General features: G+C 33.5%; 1 pseudogene; it reads left to right on the forward strand.

The window, feature by feature from the left end:
• Positions 1-6,130, forward strand: part of LOC132177887 (non-functional pseudokinase ZED1-like) — an 11,302-nt pseudogene extending 5,172 nt beyond the window's left edge.
• Positions 6,131-8,284: the final 2,154 nt, after the last annotated feature.

An 8,284-nucleotide genomic window follows, 5' to 3' on the forward strand; every position in this document is an offset into this window, starting at 1 on the left:
TATATATATATATATATATATATATATATATATAAGGAATGATCCATTGGTTTGTTTGGACTCTCATGCCAATTTTGTAAGATAATTAAGAAATAAAATATAATTTTTAGAGGTAATTTCACTTTAAACCCCTGAATTACCATGCGATTTGAGAAGCCCCAAAATTTCAAAAACTCTCAATTTGGATCCCTGAACTTTCAATTTCAGTCAATTTTAACCCCCTCTGTCAGATTTAAACATTAATTTCCTTGATTTTATAAAAAAAGTCAGGGGTATAAACGTTATTGTCTTACTTTTAACGTTTAAAATCTGACGGATGGGTTCAAATTTATTATAATTGAAAGTTCAAAGGTCTAAATTGAGATATTTTGAAGTTTTGGGGCTTCTCAAATTGCTTGGTAATTCATGAGTCTAAAATGAAGTTACCCCTAATTTTAACTTTAATCAAATTTAAATTTAGGGAAAATTATAGTTTACCCCCCAAGTTGACAACGTTTTTCAATTTGAACACCAAAGTTTCATTTTTTGCAATCCACCCCCCAAAGTTCTAAATTTTTGCAATTTGATCAATTGTATCCAAAATTTCTCATATTGCCCCTAATTTTTAATTTTTATTTTCTATAAAAAAATTTTAAAAAAATTCGGGGTGGCTATGGCCATTTGGCCATTTTTGCACCCCCAAAAATGTTGTTCTTTTTTTTCATAAAAAATAAAAATTATGGACAATATGAGAATTTTGGGATAATATTGGTCAAATTGAAAAAAAAAATTGAAACTTTGTGGGGATGGATTGCAAAAATTAAAACTTTAGTGTTCGAATTGAAAAACGCTGTCAACTTTAGAGGGGTAAACTATAATTTTCCCTTAAATTTATATCGTGTTAGTAGTCAATGAGTCATATATGTAGGATGACACCCTATAGAGATATTGTAGTAAAAATGGTAGTAGCATTTTTCAATTTCATTTATGAATTAAAGTGACTATTTTTCATTTATAAAAGTGTCATGCGTTTGGTTGGGACAGAGCACTCCCATTTGACCATTTGCTTCTCATTCATCAGTTTTAAAGTTGCTTTTTTTCTTCTTCATTTTTTAAAAAAAAAAAAAAAAAAAAAGATTCATTTTTTCATTTTTTCATTTTTTCATTTTTTATTTTTATTTATATATTTTCAGGGTCTAAGAGGACAAGCATGGATTTAGGTGGGCTTTTTTGTTTGAGAACGAATAAAAAGAAAAGAGAGAAACCATTTTAGAGAAATGGAGGCATTTTATTAGAAGATCAGATTGCTTCAAGTAATGGAAAATGTAATCCCATTCGCAATTTCTCTGCTGAGGAGCTGATCAGAGCAACTAACAACTTCGATCAAAGTCACGTTATAGAAAAGTGTATGTTAGTTCTTGTGTTGGCTTAATTCAGTTTTAAAATGCAGAGGCTACTATTTACAGGCTCAAACACTAATATAGAATGCTCAGAATCCAATCTCCACCATTCATAATGTAGATTCATGTGTTATGAATGTCTCTGCAAAATTTCAGCTCAATCGGATCACAAAAGCCGATCGATCGGAGCTTTTGATCAAGACTAGACAGCATTTCCAAAATGTTGTTTCACCCATTGCATGCCCTGTCCAGACAGGCCTTCCCCGGGTCCGCACCACATTTCGAGAAACCTTATTTTTTCTCCCCAAGGCCCTGTCCGGACACCCCGTAAGTTTTAGGCCTAAAAACGTGATTTTAAGTGGGTTAAGTCTAGGATTTTGTCGAGGGTATATATACATCATTATAGAAGAGAGAGACATGAATTTTCACCCCCAGAGAGTTCGTCGGAAGCTATGCTAAGAGAGATCATATGTGGTGAGCGTTAAATTGAATCTCTTAAGAGTTTTAGTTATTCCTTTGATAAATCTACGGTTGAGAAGTCTATTGGAAGAGTCCGGTAAAGGAAAATCACATTGAAGAAGATTGTGAGTAAGGAGACGAGTTGTAGGCTTGTCGATCTTACAAAGCCAAGGTCTTGCAAAGGGTTGTAAGTGTTCCTAGTGTCTGTAATCTCAGAATAATCTTTTGATAGTGATTTCCTAGGTTTCGCTACCCTGGAGAGGTTTTACTTTTAGATCAGTTTCTAAAAGGTTTCCTCTTCGTAACCAAAATATTTGTGTCTGCCTTTTTATTTCTTTATATATTTTGGTTGATTGAATTATTTATTGCTTCATAGTATTAATTCCGCATAAATTGTGATAAACAAGTTTTTGGAGTCGACATAGCGTTTTTCAATTGATATCAGAGCAGGTTCATTCTGTTTGGATTAAATTCTTGAGTGAGATCTATTGACTCCTTTTTGCTATGAATATTTCTCAAGGGGAATATGATCTTATAAACTCCTTCAACAATTTGTTGGAATAATTCACTCTTTTGAGACATCAATATACAAATTGTTTGGAGGATTTTCAAGATCTTAAACATGTAAAATAATCTACCTTCTAAAAGGTTTATCCCTCCTTGTCATCATTGTGAAAAAGTTGGTCACATTCGACCCAACTGTTTTAAATTTAAACCTCATATGCATAAAAATAAGAATTTTGTTTCTAGGAAAGAACCTTTGGGGTTATGCACAATGATGATGGGAGGTTTGTCTAGATTAGACAAGATTGAAAATGTTCACATCTCTACACCTTCTTTCAAGTAGGTTTGGGTTAGGAAGGATTATACCATTCGCCCATTGAGGGGGAGTGGTAGTGATCTCACCTAAAGTTAGGTGAGTCAATATCATGCCTAGGATTGATTGTTTTGCTTATTTTTGAATATTCTAGAACGTGTTATTTTTCTTTGCTTTTCATTTTTTTTTTTTTTTTGCTTTATTGTTTATCCATTGCATTGTTTTTGTTGTTACACTTTTTGTATGAAGAGTGTATATATGGTTGCTTTGAGATTCTTATTTTGAGGCATATTCATAAAGGATTTTTCAAGAAATTCATATGTCATGATCTTTGAAAAGCTTATAAATGAGATGTTGTGTGCGAACCACCAAGATTTTTGTCTACTTGCTAATCAAATGTTCAAGAATGTGTAATGTCTTATGAAGACCTAAAAGTAGTTATTAAACCAAATCATTATTTTGTAATAGGACCTATAAGATGTGATGAAAGTTTAATGCTAAAGGACATTCATGTCTTGCCTGTTGTAATCTCAATTCAAGCATGTTGTTTTGTTTTGCATTGCATTTTTATTTGTTTTGTATTTGTTTTTGTTCGTGTGCATTTCTTTTATGAAAAATTTCAAAAAGACAAAAATATGTTACTTTGATTGTTTTTTTTTTTTTTTCTTTTGTCTTATGCACCTAGATAGTCCATTAATTTCTCATGTTGTTTTTTATGGATTTAATTCATTGCGTCTTGAAATATTCTTAATATGCATGAGATAAAAATTTGTGTCAATGGACTTGTTTTTGTGATTACCTAAAGTCTGAGCTTATGTGGTACATTTTACCTATGCTTTATCTCTTGTACACATTTAAGCTTAAATTGAGGTTTTGTTTCACTTTATTTGTGAGGTCTGTTAGGTAACAATATGAGGTTTTTGACTAGTCATATTCTTCAAATTGACCATATGCTAGTTGAACCTAGGGCTTAAAAATTCTTGCTTTCTCTTTTGTGATAAGCACCAAAAGTTTAAGAACACTTTCTGAAAGAGAAAAATAAACAAGATAGTGAAACAAATAAAATCAAAAGATCATATTCCAAAATGAATTTATTTCACTGTGTCAAACTTGTACAAAATGTTTTACAAAGAGAATTGTATAGGATGAGAGTGGCTAGACCCTAGTATGATAAGGTTTGACTTTTGATTTGATATACTTGTCAAAACCGGTAGTGAAACTTTCTTCTCATTTTGTAAGTTGAAAATTTTTCTCTTTGGATGGTTTACACACACACCACACAAGCATGGGTTGAATGGAACATTTTCTTGGCTTGGGTTAAGCAATATGAATTTCTTGTCATTTCTAGTCTCATGTATATTTTGCATATTTGGAGCATATTTGAAATATTCATTGTATAATACATGAGTCATTGATGTGTATATCATGTGTGTTCATTTGACTTTTGAGGGGGAGAAACATGTTTTGCATTTCTAGTTTTTTGTTGTTAATTGATTCATACATTGAGGGAGAGTTTTGCTGTTGTTTCTTTATGATCATACATTCTACGTCATTTTTTTTTTATTATGAGTTTTATTTATGTCTTCTTGTTTCACATATGCCTTGATATATTTTGTGAAGTGTTTCAGGAAACATGAAAACCTTTTTGTCATTCTGTGACAAAAAGGATGAGTAAATATGGGGAGATGATGGGATTGGCTCGGCATTTTGGTTTTGCCACTGAATTGCCAAAGGGGGAGTTTGTTAGTTCTTATGTTGGCTTAATTTAGTTTCAAAATGCAGAGGCTACTGTTTGCGGGCTCAAACACTAATATAAGATGCTCAGAATCGAATCTTCACCGTTCATAATGTAGATTCATGTGTTATCAACGTCCCTGCAAAATTTCAGCTCAATCGGATCACAAACGCCTATCGATCGGAGCTATTGATCAATACTAGACAGCATTTTCAGAATGTTGTTTCACCCATTGCATGCCCTGTCCGGACAGGCCTTCCCCCAGTCCGGACCGCATTTTCAGAAACCTTATTTTTGCTCCACAAGGCCCTGTCCGGACAGCCCATGAACCTGTCCAGACACCCCGTAAGTTTTAGGCCCAAAAACGTGATTTTAAGTGGGTTAAGTCTAGGGTTTTGTCAAGGGTATATATACATCATTATAGAAGAGAAATGCACGAATTTTTACCCCCAGAGAATTCGTCGGAGGCTATGCTAAGAGAGATCATATGTGGTGAGCGTTAAATTGAATATCTTAGAGTTTTAGTTATTCTTTTGATAAATCTACGATTAAGAAGTCTATCGAAAGAGTCCGGTAAAGGAGAATCATGTTGAAGAAGATTGTGAGCAAGGAGACAAGTTGTAGGCTTGTTGATCTTACAGAGCCAAGGTCTTGCAAAGGGTTGTAAGTGTTCCTAGTGTCTGTAATTTCTGGATAATCTTTTGATAGTGATTTCATGGGTTTGGCTACCCCGGAGAGGTTTTACTTTTAGATTGGTTTTTAAAAGGTTTCCTCTTCATAACCAAAATATTTGTGTCTGCCTCTTTATTGCTTTATATATTTTGATTGATTGAATTGTTTATTGCTTCATAGTATTAATTCAGCATAAATTGTGATAAATAAGTTTTTGGAGTCGACATAGCGTTTTTCAGTGTCAATTACTTCCATGTGATGGGATTATAGTTGATGAGATTGATTATCCTGGCGAAGTCACCTATTACAAGGGTTCTCTAAATGATCGCACAATTATTGTTAAGAAGGTCACGAGGGTGCCGTTCCGGAAGGAGGTTAAACTTCGGTCCCATGCTATCCGTGACATTGTGATACCTACCCAGATGAGCAACCATAACAACGTTTTAAAGCTCTTAGGCTGCTGTTTAGAGTTTCCTATACCGGCTCTTGTGCATGAATACGCCACAAATGGAGCTCTCAATGATAAAGGAGGTTTTGGAGCTGATAAAGAATTCCTACCATGGAAGATTAGGTCTCGTATTGCTAAGCAGTTAGCTTGCAAATGCACTTAATTACATATCTCCACACTGCTCTTCTCAAACCAGTCATCCATAGGGATTTAAGACCCACCTCCATTTTTTTTTTTTGGACCATAACTTTGTTCCTAAACTCTGTAACTTCTCGGTCTCCATAACAATCCCTCCTCACCAATCGCATGCAAGTGATGATACGAATATCATGTCCGTGTACTGTGACCCTGAATATTTATGGTCTGGCTATGTTATTGAAAAAAGTGATGTTCATAATTTTGGCGTGCTTTTACTTATTTTAGTAACAAGGAAAAACGCTGCAAATATTGTTTGGGCAACACAATTTCAATCATTAGTTGATAACTTTGTGGGAGATCATCTTCCAAATGAGCAGGTGATCACTGAAATTGTAGATCCCAATATTTTGAGGGAGGAAGGAGGAGATGGGAAAGCTCAACAAGTGGAAGCTTTTTTAGCGCTTGCGTTGGCATGCATCTGAAGGAAAGGAGAAGAAAGGCCTAATATGATTGATGTGGCAAAAGAGTTCATGCGGATTGACAAGTCCATATGACCTTTTCCTTGATGTAAAATATGGCGGATTATCTACAGATCGGGTAATTTAGTGTCTTTTATTTTTCGAGTTAGAAACTGAAATAATATATATGCAGTCAAGCGTCAACAAATGAAATTAATAATTAATTGGAAACTGCGACTGAAACTTACCTCTTTGACGTATTTATTGGAAAGCATTGAAAAGGCAAACGCTTATTTCCATGTGGGCGCTCTACACGGCTTAGAAGGATAAGTTGAGAATCGATGACCATATAATTTTGTTTGTTTTTTTGTTTTTTTGTTTTTATAAGTGATAACCATATAATTAGGTCAATGCACTCTGCAGGATAGTTGTTGAGATGGTGCAAAACATAATTTTTCTGAAATTCTGATGCTCTCTGGACATTCATAGAGTGGAAAGAATGCTCTCAGATCTTGGTATTTCTGGTCCAGAAAGACAGGCAAATAAGAGGCAAAAACAATATCTCGAATCTTGTAAGATTTTTTATTTTTTATTTTTATTATTATTATTTACTTCTCTCCTATAGTAGTATTGTTTAATTTCTGATGTGGGTTAATATGTTAAATTTCAGTATTGGACCTTGTCGATCTATTTGATAGGAAACTAGCTACACAACAAGAATAACCTTTGTTAATGTTTTTGGATAGTGTTTTTGTTTTTTTATTTTTTTTAAAAAATGTTCTGACATAGTATAAAGGTAAATTTTATTTTTGTATTTTGACAAAGTGTAAAAAACAAAACAAAACAAAAGATAAAACAAACCAATTGTTTGTGGTAGGCTTAACTTATATATTAAGAGCTATTTTGGAGGAATTAAACGCAACAAAAGCAAAAAGTTTCTGACTATTTCGAGGGAGTCAGGCTTCTTAGATTGAGAAGATACTTAGATGATTTTTATTCATTATAGCTTGGCTCTTTTATGAGAAAGTACCCTTACATATCCACCTTAATTCTTAAACCCTAGTTCGGGCTCTTTGGCTAGGCATATTAGGCCACTGCCTAAGGCTTTTAATTTATAAAAGACCCTTAAAACCCATTTTTGATATTAACTGGATCAAAAAAGTAAAAAAATAATAAAATAAAATAAAATGAAAGAAGGGCATTTGACCTTCAATGAGGGTTTAAAAGAAAAAAAAAAAAAGTTATATTGCAAATTTAAAATATTAAGAAATTTCAAACTAAAGCATGACCTACTTTCTTTTATAATTTTTTTTCCTCTTATTTTCTTTTATCGCTCCTAATCTTTTGCTTGTTGGGTATGAGACGAACAAGAAGAAGATCGACGAGAGGGAAGGGAGCGTTTGATGCCTAGCTAGTGGCTTTTTTTTTCTTTTCTTTTTTTCGGAACAAATAAATTTGTTAATAATTAAAAAACTAACGTGAAAATCAAAATTTCAATTGTATTGATATGTCATTTTGTAGAGACACGTACTGTAGTAAAAATGGTAGTAGCATTTTTCAATTTCTTCATTTATGAAAACGATGATTTTTTATTAATGAAAGTTTGGGACAGAGCACTCCCATTTGATCATTCCCTCATTCATCAGTTTTAAAGTTGCTTTCCTAATATTTAATTTTCCTATCTATCTTCAGGGCCGGTCTAATTAAGAGGACAAGCAAGAGTTTAGGTGGGCTTGTTTTGTTGTTTGAGAATGAATAAAAAGGAAAGAGAGAAATCATTTTTGAGAAATGGAGGCATTTTATTAGAGGATCTGATTGCTTCAAGTAATGGAAAATGTAATCCCATTCGCAATTTCTCTGCTGAGGAGCTCATCACAGCAACAAACAACTTCCATTCAACTCACATTTTGCAAAATTGTCCATTACTTCCATATTTTAGTTTCGGTCTGGAATATGTTATGTTTAAGGGTTATTTGGATGATCGCCCAATTATTGTTAAGAAGTTCAGGAGCTTGTTCTCGGAGGAGGATAAACTTCGGTCCCTTGCTATACGTGACATCGTCATTGCAACCCAGATGAGCAACCATAACAACGTTTTAAAGCTCTTAGGCTGCTGTTTAGAGTTTCCTACCCCTGCTCTTGTGTATGAATACGCTGCAAATGGAGCTCTCAATGATG

Source organism: Corylus avellana, chromosome ca4 (assembly GCF_901000735.1).
Source record: "Corylus avellana chromosome ca4, CavTom2PMs-1.0".
In the NCBI taxonomy this organism is placed as follows: domain Eukaryota; kingdom Viridiplantae; phylum Streptophyta; class Magnoliopsida; order Fagales; family Betulaceae; genus Corylus; species Corylus avellana.